At 41.7% G+C, this 25,179-nt stretch overlaps 1 protein-coding gene across 3 annotated transcripts in view; it reads left to right on the forward strand.

The window, feature by feature from the left end:
- Positions 1 to 25,179, forward strand: part of PRKCE (protein kinase C epsilon) — a 442,256-nt gene that overhangs the window by 109,551 nt on the left and 307,526 nt on the right. Inside the window, exon 1 of one of the 3 annotated variants that reach the window (XM_040430324.1) lies at positions 1,994 to 2,076. The exons of the other annotated variants lie outside the window; for them this stretch is intronic. The gene's annotated coding sequence lies outside the window, so the exon portion shown is untranslated. Of the gene's footprint in view, positions 1 to 1,993; positions 2,077 to 25,179 lie in introns of those variants that run through there. 3 annotated transcript variants of the gene reach the window in all.

Here is a 25,179-nt window from a genome sequence, read left to right on the forward strand (position 1 = left end):
TTAGACGGGATGATGGGTCGGGATGCAGACCTATTAGGAGCAGGCTCATTTCCATCCTCCGTTATGTAACCCAATGTTTTCTCTGTGGTCTCTGGGGATGGTAAATGATTGCTCTAAAATCATATTGCCTGGCGCTGCCAAGGAATGTTTTGTGAGAAAAGTAAATAGCGCAATAATATCACTGCTGAGAAACATCAAACAAATCCCAGAAGAACCATGGCTTATCTTTAGTAGCACCAGAGCTGAGCCTGCTTACATCAGGCATCATAGGTTTTATTGGGATGTTCAGACGTTTAGGCTCTCCAATATTAAAGGGCACAAGCCCCTAACATAAAATAAGAAAAACACCCATAACGCCTTATAACTACCTTTTACCTTGATGGCCTATCCGTAGGATACTGTAGCTTGTGCTGATCAGCAGGGGTTTCAAACATGGATAATCTATCCCAGGAAGAACCCCTTTAAAGGGTTGTCCGGGACCGCTATATTGATGACCTTTCCTCAGGATAGGTCATCAGTATCTGGTGGGAGTCTGACACCCGACACTTCCGCCGATCAGCTGTTTGAAGTGGCCGCAACGACTGCTGTGGCTTCCTCACAGCTAACCAGTCACAGCGCCACACATTGGATAGTGGCTTTGTTTGGTATTGCAGCTCAAGCCCTTTTATTTGAATGGGACTGAGCTGCAAATAGGCCACGTGATTGATGAACGTGACATCACTGGCCTAAGAAAACGGTGCAGCGCTTACTGGAGCGCCATGGCCTTTTTAAACAACTGATCAGTGGGAGTACCGGAAGTTGGACCACCACCGATCTGATATTCATGGTTTTATAGGTCATCAATATATGAACCCTGGTAAACCCTTTTAACTCTGCTCAGTGATTATCAAAGAGCTTTTTCCCATGCTTTAGACATGCTTTAGAAAGGGGGGATATCCACCTAATTTTGCAGGACTATATCTGGACCCATAACAGAAGGTCCAGTGCCTAGGGCGGTGCCCTGCAAAAAGCAACTGTGGGTATCCATGCATATTAAAATGTATTTTTCTATGGCTCCTGGCAAACTCCCAATACAATCTGGAGGGGGGAGTTTGCTGTGAGTGGTGTTTGCTCTGCTTCTGCTACAATCGATACTGATAATAAGTGGAGCAAGCAGAATCAGCCCTTGGAGCTCTGGAAATGCTGGAGAGGGTTGAGTTAAGCCCAATGACTTTGGATTGTTTATGGCCGTTTTATGCAAGGCAAAAATGCAAAGGCCCATAAACATAAGGTTTGCATGTATCCCTAAATGAATATATAAGCAATCCTCCCTACCCATCTTACAAAAACAAACCCCTGAGATCAGGGGCGTACAGAGAGTAAATTGGGCCCTATAGCAAATGTATCACCATTATGCATGTCCAAAATTGTAGGCTGATAGAGGACTACTGCATTTCTGACTTGTTAAATTATATAATGTTAGTTGTAGGCCGCCACCTCTAGAGGGAGCTAACTGTAAGCTGTAGAAATCTGGTTGCAGAGAGCTCCCCCTAGTGGCGATTACAATTAACCACCATAATGGTCACTTCAAGAAAGGGAAGCAGTTAAGTGTCTAGCCCCCGTCCAACCAAGGACCTCATAAGAGCCATGTGCCCTACAGTATCTCCTAGAGCAGCAGTTTATTGAGAAATGAAAGGATGCTTAGTACATCTCTTTTGTTGTGCTGTTTGGGTACCCCTTTAAGTTTTCATATATCCATGAACAGGTAAGATTTTTATACTGACCAGTAAAGTATGAACTTTCACTGCAGAAATGTCGCTGTAATTTCACATTGTAAGGTGAAATGCTTTTATTTTACATTGCCGGTGCTCACGGTTCTAGCCTTAGCAAGTGAACTCGGGGTGGGGGGGGGGGGGCGTCTGTTTTTGGCAGGACATTGATGTTCTATCTGCCAGTGCTCTCCTTCTTCTCTCCTGCCTCCATTTCCGCTGGCAGGGAGAAATGTACTCACTGTCAGAAACACGAAAGATTAACGTCTGCTTCGGAAAGAAAAACAGATTTGACTTCTGCAATCACAAGTCTTTTGTGTCTGTGCAGGTAGGGAGGACCGACAGGAGAGCGTGCCGGAGGAGTTCTATAGGCACCCCCCTATAAGAGTAATGGGATTGTGTGTCTGAATGATAGCCATTGTGCACGGTTCATTGTGGGGCAATCTGTAGTGTTTCATTAAAGCAGGTTGTTTATGTGAAAAACAGCGGCCGTTTTTCCATATATCTGTATGGTGCTAGTATTTCGCCTACAGCCTGCGAATTTCATAATAAACATATTTTTCCACCTATTTAATATCATTTTGTTAGTTCAATTTAATTCTATACAAAATTCTGTGCCTATTTATATATATCTAGGATGGCTGGAGATCTGTATTTTTCTGTACTGCTGCATAGAATTTTTTTTTTTTTTAAACTAAACTGTGTCTGCCTGCTGCCACCACCAGGTGGAGCTTTGGTGCTTCCTGAATAATGTTAATATTAAAGGGGTTTTCCGGTAATATGGATTTTTTAACATGTGCCTGCCCCCTGGTTTCCTGCTCACTGCCGCTACGATTCTCAACGCTGCCGCCGCAGTCTCCCATTTTCCGGTCCAGGCACTGTCATCCAGCGGTGCATAGGCATGGTCACATGCACCGCTCCAGCCAATGACTGGCATCAGCGGTGACGTGCTGCTTTTGGCCACTGCTGAAGCTAGTCATGGCTGGAGCGGTGCATGTGACCATGCCTATGCACCGCTGGATGACAGTGCCTGGACCGGAAGATGGAGACAGTGGAGGCAGCGCGGAGGACCGGAATGACAGGTAGCAGCTAAGTATCAATCTTCGGTTTTAAGTGTTTTAAGGGGCAGGCTGCGGGCGCTTGCTAAAAAATCATTATTAATGGAAAATCCCTTTAAAGGGAACCTTTCATCAACTTTGTGCTGCCCATACTAACAGCAGAATAAAGTAGAGACAGGTGAGTTGATTTCAGCGGTCTGTCATTTATAGGTTAAAAGTAAGTGGTTGCCGAGAACCAACATCACAATCATTGCAGACTGGGCCTGGAGAAGAGTCATGGCCACCTGAGAAGAGTCCTGGTTATTCATGAATTCCTGCTCTCCTGCCACCTGCTGATGACTGACAGGCTTCTACCTAGTTTTCTCCCTTTCTCTCTAGGAGAGAACTGCCAATCATCAGCAGATGGCAGGGAGAGCAGGAGATTATGTATAACCAGGACTTTTCTCAGGTGGCCGTGACTCTATTCGAGGCCTGGGCTGCAATGATTATGATGCTGGTTCTCGGCAACCACTTACTTTTAGCTCATGAGTGACACAGCGCTGAGATCAGCATTTCTGTCACTACTTTATACTGCCCTCAGTGAGGTCACTATAAAGTTGATGACAGGTTCCCTTTTAAGATCAAACCGTATGCCGTAAGCACCCTCTAGTGGCAGTTGCAGGCAGTCCAAATGCCATTATTCAAAGGGAGTTTGTCTGAATTCAGTTTATTCTTTGAAAAATGACATACGTAAATTTCTCCTTTCACTGCTATGGGACTTCCAAAAATAGCCGCGGAAACGCGCACCACTGTTTTTGTAGGTCCTATAGCAGTGATTGAAGAAAGTCGTGCATGTACGGTGTCCTTTCCATTTTCCACACCTGTCAGACATTTATCGCATTTCCTGTGAACGTGCCATGTGTCCACATGGGACAAACTCCTTTAAGTCCAAATTGGGACAGTGTCATCAAGAATTGGTAAAAACACAATGGAAAAACAAGTATCGGTAATTAAAAACTGTAATAGAAAAGAAATAGTAAAGCAACACAAAGTAGGGTTCCTATGTAATAAACCAACCAGTTTGAAGAACATCACAGTCTATATGACGACCACCTCCACAGACTCCCGATACATGGTTTGACGTCAGTTTTTTCAAACGGTTCCATCCATTAGTGGGGTTATGACCCACAATTAGCAGAAAAAAGGGACTGCAGTGCTTATTGGAGGATGGCAGCCCCTTGAGGCTGTAAATGGTATTGCAGCTCATCCTGAGTGCATCTTCATTTAATTCAGTGGGGTTTGGTTTGCATATACAAAAGGACCACTGATCGCGTCTCCTAAGGACATATAGTTATATGGACACAAAATGATGTAATCTGGAGAGTCCATATTTATGTCTGGATTTGGGGAGCTCTACAGGAGAGGAAGAGCTGGACCTGATTTCTCTAGAGTGTAAGCTCTGCTGCAGACAAAATCCATCACAGTTCTAGAAGATAGGAGACAAAGGCTTTATTTTTGCATTGGGTAGGAAAGTAAAAGTTGGTGTAGGTTTGCCTTCACTAATATTGGCTGGAGTAGAAGGGAATAGTTTGGTGAATGCAGTGATATATGTCCCGGGCTGGACTGTGACCTGCATTGCAGCAATGTACATCTGGGTGAGTTAGCGAGGAAGTTGTTTGGATATCTCCATCCTGTTATTGATTTATCTATGGAAACAAGATGGCTCGCCTTCCCTTCCTCGTGTCAGCTGCTTCTTCATTCACTCCTAGTTTAGCTCAGGATTTTCAGCTCTCCTGCTAACAATGCACAATATTCTGTTTTCTATGTTGGATTTTTCCATCAGCAATTTGTTGGATATTTTTTGAGGCCAGTTTAGTAGAAAGGTTGCAAAAAAAACAACAAAAAACATATGTTAGCGGATGTGGAATCTTTGTGTCACTTGTACAGATTTGACTTGGGGCTACTCCCAAGGGCATTATGTAAGTGGCCCCCCCTGGCCTTCATCCCTTAACCCTTATACGGGACCTGGACTCATCTGCAGAAGAACCACCAGGCCGCTACCTCTTGGAGTAGTCTCTGTTTAGGTGACCCACAGGGGCCAAGAGACTCTGGTGTGGAGCATAGAGGGATCAGGCAAAACTGTAGTCAGGGACAGGCCGAGGTCAGGGCTGGCAGTTCAGGGTCAGAACGGAGATCAGGCAACAGTCAGGTCAGGCAGTGAAGGGCCAAAACTGGGAAACAGGCTGATATAGGTACAAGGACAGATAAACGTAATAAACACACCTTGGCAGGAACCTAGCAAACCAGAACCTATTGCTCAGGCACCTTCCCTCGGTGGAAGGTGCCTTAAGTACCCCCTACGTGACTAGCCATTGATTGGTAAAAATTAGGGTGCGTGCACTGGCCCTTTAAGACCTGTAGGGAGTGCCCACATGCAGGCTGCAGCCTGTTAAAAGAGACTGCTATTCTTTCTGCCGAGCCTGCCAGTGAACAGAGCCACGCCCTTCAGGGAGAGCAGAACGCCGGAGGGCACGGGTTGCTACCATGACAGTATCTATCTATCTATCTATCTATCTATCTCCTATCTATCTATCTATCTATCTATCTATCTATCTATCTGTCTATTATCTATCTATCTATCTATCTATCTATCTATCTATCTCCTATCTATCTATCTATCTATCTATCTATCTATCTATCTATCTATCTGTCTATTATCTATCTATCTATCTATCTATCTCTATCTCTCTCTCTATCTATCTCTTATCTATCATCTATCTTCTATCTACCTATCTCTCATATCTCCTATCTATCTATCTCATATTTATCTATCTATATCTATCTATCTATCTATCTATCTATCTATCTATCTGTCTATCTCATATTTATCTATCTATCTATCTATCTATTATCTATCTATCTATCTATCTCATATTTATCTATCTATCTATCATTTATCTATCTACCTATCTCTCATATCTCCTATCTATCTCATATTTATCTATCTATATCTATCTATCTATTATCTATCTATCTGTCTATCTCATATTTATCTATCTATCTATCTATCTATCTATCTATCTATCTATCTATCTATTATCTATCTATCTATCTACCTATCTCCATATAGGAGCTTCATTACTTTGAAGGCCTATTTTCAATGCTGCAGACAAATACCGACCGTTACAAATGTCCTTCTATCAAGAAAACCCTTTATTCTAGCTTCTGATAATCATAATGGGAACCATCTATGAGACTCCTCTCAAAATGATGATCATTTATTTAGTATCAGCACTTGGTGGGGGTCCGAGTGCTGAGACCCACAACAGTTGCTAGAATGAGAAGAGAGAGGCGCTTTCTCTGTTTGCTGTTTTAGATGGAATCAAGGTTCATAGACTTTCTATTGAATAGAGATGCCGCGGAAGAAGCCTTCACAGGCGAAACGGCGTTGGGCGGGAGGCGGCTGCAGGGTCGGCATCACGGCACTTGGTATTATGTTACCTTTTTTTGTTTATGTCTCCTTATTCGTGGAGTTTTTGGCAGTCCTTGGTTATTTGCACTATGGTGATTTTTCACTGGTGCTATTCTTTTTGCTGACTGTTTCCCCTTTCTACTTTTCTTGGTGACTGTGGTTGTGGCTGACCCTGCAGCGCCCCCCGTGGTCTGTCCTCTCTCTCCTCCTGCTGCTCTGTACATTGTATATTTTACCAGTCTTGTTTATATTCTGCGTGTATTTCAATAAAGGTTATTTATGTAATTTGCTATGGAGTTGTTCAAGTGTTTTGTAGTTGTACTTGAATAGAGATGAGCAAAGTTTTGAGAAATTCGATTTGGCTGATTTGCTGAAGTTCACCATTGCAGCTTTGTCCCCTTCAAGTGAATAGCGCAATACCATGAACACGAGTGGCGCTGTGTCTAGAAAAAAAAATCACCCTTTTTCTAATGGCAAAAGACTTACCTAACCTGAGAAAATAAGATAATTCGGATAATATAATATAAGATCATTTTCTGATGTGGCTGGAGTGACCCTTTAAATTTCAGATCTAAGTGACTGGTTCAGCTTATTTCTGCTCCCATTTGTCCATCTGCAGTTTTTAAACAACGCCATTGGCATTTCTAAGGCAGTTACCTCATTCTCTTAATTTAATGATCCGTAGACCCCTAGGGCAGCTTCTCGGAGCTATATTCGGAGGCATCAATAATGCAGCCTCTTTGATTTCACCTGCAATGCATAGTCTTACAATGCACCTTTAACAATGCAGATGTTTGGCAGTCTGGAAAACGTGCATTGTTCTTCTTGAATGGGTCCCAGGAGAAATGAATTGGACTACAAGGTATGAAGAACATTCAAAGATGTCAGTCCTAAATAAACACTGAAAAACCGTGGCCTATGGGTCTGGAGAAGTGGTGCCCTTTCTGGTCGCCTCTGTGTTGCTTGTGAAGAGGTGACAATTTTTTTTTCTTTTTCTATGTGGTGTTGTATTACGGGGCTCTTAAAAGAAAAAAAATCGAACCGGCTTGCTGCAATCTCACAGGAAGCTTGTGGTGTCATGAATTATCTATGAGAACGGAGGCAAAGTGATACAGATAATGCGTGCGCTGATCTCTGTCCGCTGGGACTGCAAATTGTGCTTCGTGAAAAAATAAGGGTTCAGTTTGTTTTAATTTTTTTTTCCCCTTAAAGTGTTCCTGGAGCCTTCAGAACCTGGAGAAGACATCTTGTTGGCTCTTTTACTAATGCGTAAAATGCATTAATTAGAAATCTATGACATCACCCAGACATGAAGCACTTTACAACCCTCCTCGGCTGCCAGGCGAATGCGTCTGTATAGATACGGTTACTTCACACTAATTACATCTGAGACCTTTCTTCTGCAGGCAGTCCCCTTGGGCCACCAGTTTGCCTGGATACTATAAATACTGTACTCATCTCTGTATCTAGATTGTTCCCCATCATTTTCCTTTATTTTTAAATGATTTCCGGGGTTCAATCGTCTGGCTCTGTTTATGGGATCACTCTGATGGACGCTGTCAGGTGTTACCTTTTTTAGTATCTCAACAGTTCAGGCCGGATCTAGGGCTGCAAGCCTGGTGGGAGGCCTGGCATGTCTAGGTATGGAGAGAGTGTGGATAAGGAGACATAAAGGGTTCATAGGGAGGAAAGGGGGCGGTTTGGCTAGTGGGTGGGGTGACGGGCTTATGAGGGGTGTAGGGGTGTGGGAAAGGGGCCATTTTGTTGAAACAGCAATAGTACCAGCAGCCCCCACCCACCGGCCCATAAGGCTGTGGGGTTTTGGAGGTGAGTATCTGGGGTTAGGTGGATTTGGGGATTTTCCGGGCAGTGAAAGGTTTTCCTCGCGGTGGGGGGTCCTTGCAGTTGGTGTTAATGGTGGCTCTGGTGTGGTGAGAAGGAAGCCAAAGGGGGTTCTGGACTCCCCAGGTAGTGGATTCTGGTGTGTGATATGGCGGGTTGCCCATGGTTACATAGTTCTGCCTCTGAGCTGGCGATTTTCAGCTAGAGGTAATTTACGCGAGGGGTGGGGCAGTTATCTGGCAGGTTTTTGGGGCTCTAAGGATCCTCCCCTGTTTCTAAGCTACTCAGGGAATGTTTAAGGGGGTTAGTAAGGGTCTGGGAGGGGCCTTTAGGTGGGAAGGCCTTGGGAGGGATGTTATTTTTTTTTTTTATATTATATATTTTTTTGTTTAATTAAATGTCTGCTGTGGCCAATAAAATCCACTTACAGTAGTCATGTATTTATTGGGGAGGGGCTGGAGAGATGTGGTAGGGAGGAACGACTCGACAATACTTTAGTCAAGTTCCTGTTCTTACCAGGGCCATGTTGGAAATTACAGAACGCCATAAGCTATCATTTGTTATGGCTGGAATGCCCTTTAGGCTACCAACTAATCCTTTGTAATATTTAGATGGTGTAAACCTAGACCTGGCAGCCAAAAGATGTGCCATAGGACACATTTAGAGCATATGTAGACACATTTGTCTAACTGCTGACTGGTTAGCCTCATTGTGCCAAAAGTTTGGTGCAGTTTTGGAGCTCATTTTTGTTTTTAGAATTTTAGTATTCACTACCTATCCTCAGGATAGGCCATCAATATCTGATCACCCGCACTGCCACCGATCAACTGCACCACAAGTCAACACCGGATCTACACAGCTTCAGTGGGAGAAACCAGCAGTAACACAGTAGACAGAGCTGTTTAGTTACAGTGCCGATTTCCAGTGCCAGAGCTAATGGAGAACAAATAATTAGTGGCCGTACGGGTGTTGGAACCCCCCCCCCCCCAATCAAATATTGAGGGCCTATCCTAAGGAATTTCAGCTAAAACTTGACCTTAAAAAAAACCCTCAAAAGCATGAAAAATGGACAGACATCAATAAAGGGGTTGTAGATGTTGGAGTCACACCAGGTGCCTTAGGGCCAACAGATTTTTTTGCCACATAACAGTCCACTAGTATTTCTAATAAGGATTCCATGCTAATGTCCGCTATCTTTTTTTATACAAGCTGCTTTGGTGACATCACTATCAAAACATTATAAATTTCCATCCATAAATAAATTGTAAAAGAAAAAACATTGACTTTTTTTTTTTAAATTGTCATACATTAGGCCGCATTCAGTGTTTATTGACTTTATATTATTGTCTTTACTAAGACATTTTTGAACTTTTTCCACTTCAGCGCTGATGGTAAAGTACATATCTTTCCCACAACCTTTCAATGTAAGGTTTTGGTGATCTAGGTTAAAATGTATCTGCAGTCGACAGATGATGATTGATCGTTTCATCTCCCTTTTAGGGGACACTTAAGTTAGGAAATGCATTTAAAAAAAAATTAACTTTTTTCTCTTTCGTCGTCCGTATCAGATTTTGCAGCTGCCTCTGCCAGCTGAAGGTAGAATGGACCAGAAGAGACGTCTATGGGAGAGTGTAGTGAGCATGCTCTGTGACTTGCAGGCAGTGCTAGGAGCTGAGTTCGTCAATCAGCAGTGTGATCATGTGTTATCTACCCTGGCTTCATAATCAAGGTGTAATCCTGACCCAAAGTGATTAGTGATGAGCGGCAGGGGCAATATTAAAATTTGCGAATATTCGTCATATATTCGCGAATTCGAGAATTCGCGATTATTTTCTTGATTGCGAAAATCGGCAATGTAATATGTGCGTTATGCGCACACAAAACAGGCGTGGGTCACTGTTGCTACATGTTTCAAGCTGCTAGAAGCTGTTTCCTGAGACTGGAGAAAATGGTTGGCACGGCAGAACATCACAATAGCTTTATATGCAGATAGAGTGCTCCAATATATTCGCGATTGCGCAAATCGACAATTAATGATGCGCATATTTTGGCGCAATACGTGCAACTTCACATTTTAGCAGGTCTGACTACTTATTACTGATTGGTGCACTAAGTATTGTTGTGAACTTGTGACATTACAGCACTATGCATGTATGTATGGACAGCAGAACCTACCACACTACCTAACACCCTGCACTGGAACCTAATGCTACTAAGTAACTATCTAATGTAATTAAACAGGAAAGCACAGAGCACAGCAACGACACTGCTGTCTCTCTCAGAACTCCATAAAACTACAGAAAATGGCTGCTGGGGAGGTTCTTATATAGTAAGAGGTAGGCAACTTTCCTATTGGTTGCTAGGGATGTTGCTAAGCTCAGACAAAGACATTGCAGCCTTCTCATTGGCCCACAAGCAAGAAGGGAGGTTACTGATAAAAAAAAAAATCGAGAATATTCGCGAATAGGAATATATAGCACTATATTCTAAATCTTTGCAAATTCTCGAAGTGGCGATATTCGCGATAAAAATTTGCGATTCGAACATTCGCACCCAACACTAGTAGTGATGTTGAGATAGCCACTGGCCGTGCTTTGACTGTACACACTGCAAGCCAAGCTTCAAAAATATCTACAAGGGATATTATTCAAACTTTAGATGTGCTTATTTATACCTACAGATATACTAAGATTAGTCGTGCTGAAGGTCATTCATATCCTACAGTAGATGAAAAAGTGACCTCCAGATCTCTTCCACTATGGGGATTCATGTTTTTACATAATAGATGAAAAGATAAAAAAATTATTTCATATACAGTCAGGTCCATAAATATTGGGACATCGACACAATTCTAACATTTTTCGTTCTATACACCACCACAATGTAGGAATTACAACAGTTTGCATATCTGCCTCCCACTTGTTAAGGGACCAAAAGTAATGGGACAGAATAATAATTATAAATCAAACTTTCACTTTTTAATACTTGGTTGCAAATCCTTTGCAGTCAATTACAGCCTGAAGTCTGGAACGCATAGACATCACCAGATGCTGGGTTTCATCCCTGGTGATGCTCTGCCAGGCCTCTACTGCAACTGTCTTCAGTTCCTGCTTGTTCTTGGGGCATTTTCCCTTCAGTTTTGTCTTCAGCAAGTGAAATGCATGCTAAGTCGGATTCAGGTCAGGTGATTGACTTAGCCATTGCATAACATTCCACTTCTTTGCCTTAAACTCTGGTTGCTGGGTCATTGTCCATCTGCACTGTGAAGCGCCGTCCAATGAGCTCTGAAGCATTTGGCTGAATATGAGCAGATAATATTGCCCGAAACACTTCAGAATTCATCCTGCTGCTTTTGTCAGCAGTCACATCATCAATAAATACAAGAGAACCAGTTCCATTGGCAGCCATACATGCCCACACCATGACACTACCACCACCATGCTTCACTGAGGAGGTGGTATGCTTAGGATCATGAGCAGTTCCTTTCCTTCTCCATACTCTTCTCTTCCCATCACTCTGGTACAAGTTGATCTTGGTCTCATCTGTCCATAGGATGTTGTTCCAGAACTGTGAAGGCTTTTTTAGATGTCGTTTGGCAAGCTCTAATCTGGCCTTCCTGATTTTGAGGCTCACCAATGGTTTACATCTTGTGGTGAACCCTCTGTATTCACTCTGCTGAAGTCTTCTCTCGATTTTTGACACACATACACCTACCTCCTGCAGAGTGTTCTTGATCTGGCCAACTGTTGTGAATGGTGTTTTCTTCACCAGGGAAAGAATTCTTCGGTCATCCACCACAGTTGTTTTCCGTGGTCTTCCGGGTCTTTTGGTGTTGCTGAGCTCATTGGTGCGTTTCTTCTTTTTAAGAATGTTCCAAATAGTTGTTTTGGCCACGCCTAATGTTTTTGCTCTCTCTCTGATGGGTTTGTTTTGTTTTTTCAGCCTAATGATGGCTTGCTTCACTGATAGTGACAGCTCTTTGGATCTCATCTTGAGAGTTGACAGCAACACATTCCAAATGCAAATAGCACACTTGAAATGAACTCTGGACCTTTTATCTGCTCATTGTAATTGGGATAATGAGGGAATAACACACACCTGGCCATGGAACAGCTGAGAAGCCAATTGTCCCATTACTTTTGGTCCCTTAACAAGTGGGAGGCACATATGCAAACTGTTGTAATTCCTACACCGTTCACCTGATTTGGATGTAAATGCCCTCAAATTAAGGCTGACAGTCTGCAGTTAAAGCACATCTTGTTCGTTTCATTTCAAATCTATTGTGGTGGAGCCAAAAATGTTAGAATTGTGTCCATGTCCCAATTTTTATGGACCTGACTGTATTTAATACAACCAGATCCGGACAAAATGGATGCATCCGAATGTATTAAATAAAACGGAAGCGTTTTATTCAGGTTTTAAGATCCTGTGTCGGATGTCAAAAGATGAATAAAAAACGAGAGAGATAAGGCGGCTCAACTGCTCAATAGAATGACTGAGGTGCTGAACTGCTGGTTTGACTCACCCAGTCAAAGAAAGAGAGTTTACAATAAGGAGATAGCAGGCACACTCATAAATGGGATTAAATATGGTAGTTTTATTTAAAATACTAGTTTAAAAATAAGGTAGGGATTTTTGGAGCATAGGTGAGTGAGTGGGGGAATCTGGGCACTTGTGGTGGGTGCCCGATAAGGGGTGGCTGGTACCAGTTTTTAAGATGGATCCGTGTGAGAAAATTAGTGGTGTCTAGTCCATTAGGATAAAAGGTATAAAGAGTGGTGGGAAAAAAGTGGGAAAAAAAAGTGTTAGGACATAGAAATAAGGAATAAAAATCTGTGAAAAATAATATACTTTTCCAGGATGAAAAAAAGGTTGGAAAAGTCAATAAGATGTACTACTGGTGCTAATGACCATGTGTTGGATCTTTTCTGGTGGGCTTCTGTGGATATAATATCCTTTCCCAGCAGTTTGTGATCAGTCTATGTCCCTTTATAAATAGATGGATGTATAGGTTGCGATAAAAAGAAGGAGTTGTCAAGTCTTGTAAAATATAATCATACACAGTATGGTCCCTTGTGGGACTTTAGCTTATATAAAGGTAGCGCTAAAAGGAAAAATGAAAAAATGGATGAAAAAGCACTATCCTGTATAATATACGATGTGAAGCTTATGCTTGTGGAAAAAAGAAACAACAACCTGTGGGGGAATTGGTGTTCTGGACCTCGGTACGGCGTCCCGTACTGTCTTGGGTTCAGAGATCACTTACCCACCACGCGGTGATGTCTTCCGTCGGTGCTCCAACCAGATGTTGCTTGCAGCTCTGTTCTCCGGCTGTTGGCGTCCCACGTGGTATCCAAGCGCGCGCGTCTGTTGTTAGGTGTGCACGTGACCTGGTGTTGGTCACGTGATCGGGATCTGCCGGGCCGGTTTCAGAGTGGTAATGATGTTAGGGGAGCGCTTCTACTTCCTGGTCCTTCTTTGTATGTTGCTATTGCTCTATTGGCAATGTTCCTCTGTACTCCTTATACGAATAAAAAACGCTGCTGTGAAAGTAGCCTAACGGAAATACAGCTGGTTACAGTTGAAGAATGGAAATGAGCATGCAGACCATCTCAGTGATGTTACCCCGGTGGACAAAGAAAATGAAGAAAGAAAAAAAACAGCAGGTGGCGCTAGACAGATACTGTACATTTTTATGAAATACTGTAACTCAGCGGCTACACTAAATTTTTAATTACATGCAATTACAAAAGTATTCAGATCCAGGTCCTGGTTTAAAATGTAAAACATTTTTCATGGCGCCACCCCTTTAAATTTTTGTGAAATTGAAGGGGATTAGACTGCACTGAAGATCTGTCTGCAGTTAGGACCAGACAGTCTAGGCTTCACTCTTTAGCTAACTTCTACCCCCTATGAAAGAGACCAGAGAAAAAGGTGGACCCTCATTTGTTACAGAAACTTTAAAAAAAAAACGGAGAAATAGGTGCCCTTTAAGTGATTGTGTATAAGCCTGAATACATTAGTTTTATGCGTTTTTGTTATTTTGCCACATTATTATATCTGCACAGAAAACAGCAGATATTTTGTCTATTCTGTGTTTTTAAAAGGATTGAAAACTGGAAAAATAAACCTGTAAAAGGCTCATGAAATAAATCCTCATAAGCGATAGTCAGCCACCAGACAGAAAATAAATATTCTAATCAACTTGTTTAACAGAAAATATCTTTGTTAAAGCAATTTTATCTGTTTCCTCCATGAATATGTCGTCAATGATGAAGCTTTTTTAAATGAATTTAATTTCCAATAAATGATGACTGTAATAAGCATAATGGTCTCCTCGTGTTCCCTCAGCTAATCATTTAATCTCTCTTTTATGCTTCAGTCTGATAATTTAATCTCTTATTTTTTGCGGTCTGCGATAGAAAGTCCAATCTGTTACCGGCGGTTATGGGCAGTGAGATATTCTGTGATGGTGATATTGGTGATTTGCTGATGCTAATATTTTTGTTTTCCAAAATTATGCAAAAATGATATCTTTTAATAAAAAGAATAATTGTAACATTTATGTAGCTAGAAAATAATCCTCATAAACCTGTCAATGAGATCTCAGTAACCACAAATCTGTTGGTAAAATAGTCTAATTACTGTGGCCACCACATGCCACAAAATAGTCAGATTTTTTCTGATGGCCACAAGGTTGCTTTTGACATTTCCTCTCCACCACCCCTTCCCTGCCCTAGTGAAATCATGAAAATTTGGCACAAATGCGTTATCCTGAGGAAAAGTTGTTTTTATCCTTATGGGATTAATTATATAGATCTTCTCATCATTAGGGATGTACATAGGAAAGAGAGCCTATGAAATCCAAAATGAGCCATCTCCCTTTCTGGTGCAGCTCTGGTTATCACAACCCCAAGGTCCTGACACTTATAGGAGTGAATGGTAAAATATCCCTTATACTCGTTCTGCCTCCCTTATGTGCTAATGTCATGGTCCTTGTCAGGGGTGTAACTAGAAGTGACTGGGCCCCACAGCAAATATTTGTAAGGGCCCCTCCAGCGCGCTTCGCACCTCCCTCCTCCTGTGTAAACCCCACTCCTTTGGCACAGTGTAGCGGTATACTGTATATTGTGTGGCACAGTGTAGCGGTATACTGTATATTGTGTGGCACAGTGGATGCTATATGTGTATAACATAAACATATTTTACATGAAAACTTACAGTTACTTGGCCCTTGGGGATCTCGGACACCACTTCCACACTTTGGCCAGGGGCTCGGCGGAGCTGATGTTGTGCTTTATCCTAATGAGAAAGATTTCATAATAAGGATTTGGAGAAGGGGCAGAGGAATAGCAGAGCAGGGAGAGGCTGGTGCTGCTACTAGGGGGTCATACCATGGGGGAGTAATAAAGCCCACCATAATGCCCCCCCCCCAGTAGTAATAATTCTCCTTATAATGTGACAGTGCTAAAATACCCCCTTGTAATGCCCCCTGTTGAGCTAATGTCCCCATAGTGCCCCCATAATGTCCCAGTATAAAATACCCCTATATAGTGCCCCCAGTAAATTCCCCCATAGTGCTCCTCTCCCCCCTTCCTGCTAGTGCCCCCCATAATGTACCAGTATAAAATGCCCCATATATAGTGCCCCAGTAGATGCCCCTCAGTGTCCGGCCTCTGATAGGCTGCTGGCCTAGTGTCCCCCATAATTCCCCCCAATAATGTGCCAGTAAGTGTCCCCATAGATGCCCCCCCATCATGTGCCAGTATCAAGTGCCTCTCTCCTCCCCCCCACATGTCCCAGTATCATAGTGCCATCTCCCCCCCCCACAAAAAAAGTGCCAGTATCAAGTGCCTCTCCCCCCCCATGTGCCAGTATCAGGTGCCAACCCCCCTCCCCCCCAGGTGCCAGTATCAGGTGCCAACCCCTTTCCCCCCCATGTGCCAGTATCAGGTGCCTCTCCCCCCCATGTGCCAGTATCAGGTGCCAACCCCCCCTCCCCCCCCAGGTGCCAGTATCAGGTGCCTCCCCCCATGTGCCCGTATCAGGTGCCTCTCCCCCCCCATGTGCCAGTATCAGGTGCCAACCCCCCTCCCCCCCCAGGTGCCAGTATCAGGTGCCTCCCCCCATGTGCCAGTATCAGGTGCCTCTCTCCCCCCCATGTGCCAGTATCAGGTGCCAACCCCCCCTCCCCCCATGTGCCAGTATCAAGTGCCCCCCGCTCCCCCCATGGCAGTAACAGTCGGGTATTAAAAAAAAATAATAAACACTTCTACTTACCTCCATGTCAGCCTCTTCCTGTGTCCCGCCCTGTATGTCCATATATGGAGTCAATGCTTGTATTTAAGAAAAGTTTCTGCTGGGATTCGAACCCATGATCTTCTGTATCAGAGGCAAAGCATTTAACCACAAGACCATAACAGCTGCCTTCCTGCTGACTGAAAAAATATGAGACTTCTACTGTTATAGCTGGCTAAGTGTACATCTATACACATGACAGCTGCTCATATATAGAGATATAGCAGAGCTGAGTGTGCTGGGACAGCTGTCATATAGAGATATAGCAGTGCTGGGTGTGTTGGGGCAGCTGTCATGTGTATAGATGTACACTTAGCCAGCTATAACAGTAGAAGTCTCATATTTTTTCAATCAGTTGTATTGCAGCCTTTATGGTTGTGAGGGTAAATGCTTTGCCACTGATACATTGGAGGTTGTGGGTTCGAATCCCAGACACATCAGAAGACTTTAGGGGACAGTAAGATTAGATCACATTAGCTGCTATATACAGATCTCATAGGGTCCCACCGCAGAACTTAGTATGTTCCCCCTTCCGTCCAATACAATTTCCCAATATACATATGTCAAATACTCCCAAGAAAGATGGAATGCGAATCATGACTCCCCCGATTTCTGCCAATTTTTTTTTATTTTTTATAAAGTACATTTTTGATGAAAAAAAAAATTGCCTTCCTTCACACTCACGTTAGTCAATTTTTTTGTTGGAAAAAGTATGGCGCTTGTTCTGAAGACCATATTTCTCAGTCTATTGGTACCAGACAGCTGGTATAAATACAAAGGTAAATCTTCTGCTTCCCTCCCCACAGTATAGTATAAAACTGGCTAATAGTAGCCACCACTAGGTGGAGCTCAATGATTCAGAATTGATACAGTTACCATAGATGGTGGCTGCTGGAAAATTCGGTGAATCTGTGACAGGAGAAGCACTTCACAGAACAACTGATTGGCGAGTGTGCGGGTTACCGGACCCCTGCCGATCAGCTAATGATGGCCTGTCTTGAGGACAGGCCATCACTTAAAAAAAGGCTAGGTAAGCCCTTTACCATTTCTTGTTTACTATATCCAGGGGTGCACCTATCCTTTCTGCTGCCTGAGGCAAAAACTAAAACAATGCCAATTTCTTAACCTAACCCCTTTTCCACAATGAAAGCGCTTATTGCTCATGGCCCTTCCGTTGCCCCTCTCTTGCCCCTACCTGGTGCTGCCTGAGGCGATCACCTCACCTGGCCTCATTGGTGGTGCGCCCCTGACTATATCATAGGGACAGCTGCACAGCGACCACTACAAGACACAGAGCATGCTCACAACACTGAACCATGAAAGTTAATAATCGGTATTCTGTCTTCATTTTCTGATGTCCAGATGCCTGTCTCAGGCAAGATGGCTGCAGTCATCATAATGCAAAGAAAATAGAAAAAAATATAGTACAGAAAATGGGAAAAAAAAATATGCTTCTGTGTATAATTTTAAAAATATGGTCATAGATTCATTGGAAAACACCATGTCTATACTGGTATCTCTTCCTGGTATTTTTTGTCAAAAATGAAAATTATAATGATCTCCATGTCTGTAAAAATTCTCTAAAATGTAGCAATAGTGTACTTTTTACAGGATAATTAATTGATTTATGCAAATTCAACACGCAGGTTGCACATGGACTTTATATAAGACATGACAGGTCATGAATAGTAGCTGTTTAGTTTCTGATTTTCATGGTAACGATACAAATATACACTTGTTCCAGAGGATTATTTGCAGTTAGAATTACTGTTTCCTTATTAGTCATATATTCAATTTAGTATAAAACATAAAACGTAAAATACACTACAAAAGTTGAAAAAGAAAATGGTAAATTTAAACTATGCTCCTCAAAAGCTGTGAATGATAGACGTGATGGCCATGAGCCACCATTATGTGGCCATGTGAGTTGTCCCTCAGCAGTGTTGGCTCCTCGATGATGTGTTCATGGTTTCTGAGTCTGAGGCTGGTTTCTGATGACTATGATGGGGTCATATTTTAGTGTTCTTCTTACTATCACAGCAACAACCAGTTCTACCAAACCTAGAACGCCATGGTGATCTAAGTTCCCTCGTCGTCCACAGTACTTTCAAAAATTGTTATTAACGAAAATGTTCATAGACGTTGGGAGGGTGGGGAGATTTATCAGAAGTTGTGTAAAGGAAAACTGAAAATGAAAAGTGTTTTCCTTTACACCAGCCTCTTCTTGTGTTCATTTTCACATCCATGAAGATTTAGAGAAGATACCCCAGCCTGTACTATCAAATAGGCACAAGTATCCATATTGTTATACAGGGTGGGCCATTTATATGGATACACCTTAATAAAATGGGAATGGTTGGTGATATTAACTTCCTGTTTGTGGCACATTAGTATATGTGAGGGGGGAAACTTTTCAAGATGGGTGGTGACCATGGTGGCCATTTTGAAGTCGGCCATTTTGAATCCAACTTTTGTGTTTTCAATAGGAAGAGGGTCATGTGACACATCAAACTTATTGGGAATTTCACAAGAAAAACAATGCTGTTCTTGGTTTTAACGTAACTTTATTCTTTCATGAGTTATTTACAAGTTTCTGACCACTTATAAAATGTGTTCAATGTGCTGCCCATTGTGTTGCTAGCACAGGCTTCCAGTATCCGTAGTTTCAGGTGCTGCACATCTCGTATCATCTGAAGGCAATCGTCTATGCTGTGAAGATACGAGATGTGCAGCACCTGAAACTACGGATACTGGAAGCCTGTGCTAGCATTTCTCCTGCGGTGTTGCTATCAGTGTGTGAAGAGTGGAAGAAGAGGGTTGCATTGACAATCCAACACAATGGGCAGCACATTGAACACATTTTATAAGTGGTCAGAAACTTGTAAATAACTCATGAAATAATAAATGTACGTTAAAACGAAGCACACCATTGTTTTTCTTGTGAAATTCCCAATAAGTTTGATGTGTCACATGACCCTCTTCCTATTGAAAAAACAAAAGTTAGATTCAAAATGGCCGACTTCAAAATGGCCGCCATGGTCACCACCCATCTTGAAAAGTTTCCCCCCTCACATATACTAATGTGCCACAAACAGGAAGTTAATATCACCAACCATTCCCATTTTATTAAGGTGTATCCATATAAATGGCCCACCCTGTACAGTGATGGTACAATTACAGCGTGGTCCATGGAATAAATGTTATGAAGATTCAAGTCATTACAATGGGTAGTTTTGGTTAGTAGTCTTCTTCCCTTCCTCTTCTCTTTTCCTTGACCCTTGACACATTTCTAAGTTATATAGCGGACAGTCTGCCCCTTGAAGAGTCAGGGAGATACATTTTTATATCTTTATTTTTATTTATTTTTTCATAAAGGAAGTGAGATTCTCCTGTACAATTTAGGATTTAGGCCTCCTACACACACCGTGGATGGATTTACAATATGTCTCCTTCATCTTTTTTCAGTTTAGCTTCATGCAGCATATTTACAATTTCAGCTTGTCATTATAAGGCTTAAAAGGATCTCCAGGAGAGCCTTTATGTCTAATAATAGTGTTCTGGAAGCCTAAGAGCTTTATGCCATTCTTCCCATCAAAGGGGATTTTACATAAAGTAGTAACAATTGAAGCTTCTGCACATGAAATTTAGGAGAAGCCATTTTTCTTTACGTTTTATTTTGGATCATAGCAATAACATGAAAATTGGGCAAATATGTCATAATAAATATATATATTTTTACATTTTTGTAAAAGTTTCTACATTTTGGAGACGTTGCTCACCGGTTCCCCTTTGACCAATTTTGAAAGGGAATTTGCAGTCAATTCATTGCCATCATGTAAAAATGTTCTAAGGAGGAAAGTGTAGCTGTCAACAAAAGTAAAACCATGTAACCAGCTTGATTTATTTCAATTTTGTACATGCTGTGCGAAGGATAGTAAAACTTTGGCGGCATCTTACACCCGTGGCAGTGTGATGCATGGTAACAGATAAGGCAGGCTCCGCAGAACCTGCGTGCAAATTCTGCTACAGATAAGGCCTCATGCGCACGACCACGTGCGTTTTACGGTCCGAAAATCTCAGATGCACAAAACACAGATAGTGGCCAGGTGATTCCTGTATTTTTTCCTTCTGCACTATGTAAGAAATGTATTTTCTTGTCTGCAAAATGGACAAGAATAGGACATGTTCTATTATTTTGCGGCGCCGTGGACCAGACATAGAGAGGCAGACAGAACACGGCGCGTTCTGCATTTTTTGCAGCCCCATTGAAATGAATGGGTCTGCACAAGATTCGCAAAAAATGCGGATTGGATGCGGATGAAAAACATGGTCATGTGCATAAGTGGGAACCCTGCATAACTTTGCTGGAACCTGAACAACTTGGATACTGATTCGTTCTGTCCTAGACACATGATCTATTCATATTATTTTTTTAATTCACAAATCTTTTATACATGGCCTTCCACATTTATTGAATGTTTAAAAAAAAAAAAAAAAAAAGTTAGCTATTTTCCCTAAAAAGGCAACACACTTCACAGTGAATAGGAATGAACTGGAGTACCAGGTGCGGGCAAGAGTGGCGCTGTTTCTCGGCCAATTAGCAAAACTCTTTTTCTACACTCCATTTAATAAAAGTTAAAAAAAAAAAAAGGATTTTATTTGTATGTGGTTTTTAGTACGTATGGTTTCTGGCCTTCCATGTTAGTTCTATATTATGTTTAGGTTACCATAGTAATAGGGAGTGGAGCTTTGTGGTGCTTTAGGAAGATGATCCAATTCAGAAAGTATTTGAAAAGCTGTATCTTCCACTCTGGAGATACTACTGGGGATCTAATAACTGTTACGCTTACACAACGGGTAGTTAGAAAACCTTAATAAAAATATGTTTTACAGAAAACGTTAATAAAAATATATGTTTTACATTATTATACCAAAAAATACTAGGACTGATCGAAGTAAAAAATAAAAATAAAAAATTATTAACAAATGTGAGGCTCATTCTATTCAGATTCCTGCATAAATTGTTATATATTTCATAAAGGCAAACTAGTCACAAGTTCACCAATACACAGAGTAGGGATCAGCCCTATATATTAAATTTATTGTTCATTCCCATCCATTGCCTGAAAGGCAGAGCCAGAAAGAAAATTTTGCATAGAAACATAGAATGTGTCGGCAGATAAGAACCATTTGGCCCATCTAGTCTGCCCATGGCAAATGTATTCATGTATTTACTTTATTTATTTTCAGTTTTATTTATTTAATTATTTATTTAGGGGGGGGGGGGGGGCTTCTGTCTCAAGCTTTATTGCTTTATTTATTTTTTGACTCTTTTCACCCTAGGGTCATGACTTAGTGGTGTACGTGGCATCCATGTTTTTTTTAATGCTTCGAATTGGAGCTAAAGCTCTGTTCACACTGCTGTTAAAGCTTCCGTTTTTCTACTGTAACATAGGAACAGAAAGGTCAAACTATCAGAGAGCTGGATCCGTCCTCTGACAGACCCCAGCAGTGCCTCACGGATACCATTCTCCAAATAGTGTCTAGTTAAAATACACGTACAGTGCACACAGTACCTTTAGGTAAATCAGAGTAAGGATCCATTCACACATCTGTATTTCTGGCTCCGCATCCCTTCCGAAATTTTGCGGAACGGGTGCCGACCCGTTCATTTGAATGGGGCCGCAAAAGATGTGGATGCCGTCCGCATCCGTAGTTCCGTTCCGCCCCCCCCCCCACAAAAAAGATAGAGCATGTCCTATTCTTGTCCGCAATCGCTGACAAGATTAAGCATTTCTTTCATGGGGTCGAAACATGTGCTGTCTGCAAAATGCGGAATGCACATGGGCGGTATCCGTGTTTTGCGGATCTGCAATTTGCGGACCACAAAACACTTACGGACGTCTGAATGGACCCTAAGGGGGTGGGCGTTGGTACCACTCACCTTGTGGTGTTGTGCTGGGGCCACAATAATCTGACGAACAGACATGTAAAGTGAAGGGAGCTGCTGCCCAGTTCCGCTGGAAACTCAATTTGCGGGTCCACAAAGCACTTACGGACGTGTGAATGGACCCTAAGGGGTGGCCATCGTATTTTCGGTGAATATTATAAATATGTTCCCCCACTCTCTTATTTAAGGACCTTTTTGTACGTCCTATATATATCTTATTACATGGACAAGGTAAGGAGTAAATAACATGTGATATAGTCTCTTATATCATGCACAACACCTCGACTCTTACATCAGGTGCACCGATAAAGAATTGAATAAAAATGAATTTTATTTGGAATTTACAACGACAAAGGAGATTTATTTTTTAGACTTAACTACTTATATAGAGAAGGATAAAATATGTACAAGGACATATAACAAACCCACAGATGTGAATAGTTTTATTTCACGAGATAGTTGTCATCTCCCCCAGTGGCTGGAAAATATACTTAAGAGCCAATTCATGCGAATAAAAAGAAACTGTACAAAAAGGGAGGATTATGAGAAAGAAGCAGAGGAACTACAACAAAAATTTTAATCAAAAGTTTACAGTAGGGATAGATAAATAGAATAAAAAACAATAATAGCTGAATTAGAAAGACAGGAATTAATTAAGAACAAAAGATGTGAGAATGAAAATGGAGAGATGAATGATGGGGAACAAATTGAAATACCGCCTGTTATTACACAATATAACCGTCAGACTAAGATGTTTAAAAACATTATCAAAAAACACTGGGGCATTTTGAAAGAGGATAAAATAGTAGGTGATTATATCCCCAAGTGCCCCAAATTTATATATAGGAAGGCTAGAAATGTGGGGAATATGGTGGCACCAACAAATAAATGCATAAATATACAGGTGAATAATACAAAAATAAAGCAACCATTAAAAGTTTTTTTTTCCATGTGGAACATGTGGGGTGTGCAAAAGGTTAAAAATTACTAAAAAATCTGGAAGAAATACAGAAGTAAAAAATACAGATGGCTCATTTTTCACATATTACATAGGGCTCCCTATCCCACTCTATATACAAGTACCCGCATACAAAAGAGGATCGGGACGTGCAGAAAAGTAACAGCAAAGTTCAAACAGGTTCATATATACATATTCGGATTGATGCTGTAAATGCACGTTTACCTCTGCTTATGGTATTGTAGGGAGTGTGGGGTATTGTCACGCGGAACCATATTATTGATATTATTTAAGAAATATGTTCAATTGTTTAAAAAAAAAACATTTAAAGATTTTATTTATTTATTTTAAATTACGGTACATTTTTTGTCATTTTTTTGGAAAAAATGATGCTGGGATTCATTACTATATTTCTCCCTAGGTTTTGCGTTATGTTTTATTAGGGCATCCTGCATGGGCTTAAAAAATGTCCAGTGTCCCAGGGATAAAATATGAGGGGCATTTGACAACTCTTTTAATTCTGTCACTTTTAAAGGGTTTATCCTATGACTAATGTAAAAAATTAAAATCAGACATCATGTAGTACATGGCAATCTCTTTCTAACAAAGCTCGAACCAGCCCTGTACCTCACATTGATCCAGAGATCTCCCCGTTCATTGCTCTGCTAGATTTATATCAAGCTGGCAGCTCAAGGGGAGTGTCTTTTCTGCTGCAGCTCAGGGGGCGTGTCCATGCTCTCCCTATCACGGCTCAGGGGGCGTGTCCATGCTCTCCGTATCACAGCTCAGGAGGCAGGTGAAGGATAAAACTGAGCATGTGCGACCATCTCAGTGAGCAGGTCAAAGAAATAAGAAAGAAAGAAAACAGCAGGTGGCGCTATACAGAAACATTTTATTGAATAACTCAGTGGCTATGCTATATTTTTAATTACATGCAATTACAATAAGATTTAGATCCAGGTGCTAATATAAAAAATGTAGAATATTTTTTGTGGGACAGCCCCTTTTAAGTCTGCCTTTGGTCTTCTTGTGCTGCACGGCTTTTATAATTTTGGCGCATGTGTAATGTGGTTTTGCCTTTTTAAGTGATTGTACGCCAGAGGATTTGGAAATTTTTCACCAATCCCTCGCATCGTTCTGTTTTAGTATACGTCCACCCGGGACGTATTGTAATTCACGGTTGGAAAATCCAGCGCATATTTTGCTATGGATCCCATGTGGACGCATCCATACAGGATCAGTTGATGAGGCTGAATGAATACAAATTAATACAAATAAAGAAAATGTTCTAATAGTAAGGCTGGGGCTACACAATCGCCTTGATGTGGGCTGGATTTCTGGAGATTGTTGGGTTGCGAGTCGCAATGTGTCCCCATTCTCTTTCACTATGCTGCAATGTACAGTACAGTTGTGTTGCAAAAACTGTGCCGCTGTTTAGCCTCAGTCTTAAATTGGGTCAGCGAGGCTCTCATAAATTCATCAGTATGTTTCTTGTGGTGATCTGCATCTTGAATGATTTTTATCCTTGTGTTTATTCCACTTCAGTGCCTTGAAATGACTGAAACCTGAGCCCTCGTCCTCTCTGGGGCCGCTGCAGCCTTTGCCGCATCATCGAAATGAATGGCGTTCAGAAGCGGCAAACTATTATTAACAAGTCCAATTTCTCCTGCAGCATTACAAGTCTGTGCTGTAATACCGAGACAAGACATCTAAGCTGAGGCTTTCTCTATATTTAGCACCTCTTACCAACGAGAATGGGTTAACTTGTTTTTTGGGAATAAAATGTAAGGGCCTGGGAGAGCTTGTAAGGTTTCCAGCTCTTTATAGAAGGGTTTTGCATTGCTAAAATACAACGTTGGAGGAACCTAAAAGAT

Source organism: Bufo bufo, chromosome 4, assembly GCF_905171765.1.
Source record: "Bufo bufo chromosome 4, aBufBuf1.1, whole genome shotgun sequence".
Lineage (NCBI taxonomy): Eukaryota > Metazoa > Chordata > Amphibia > Anura > Bufonidae > Bufo > Bufo bufo.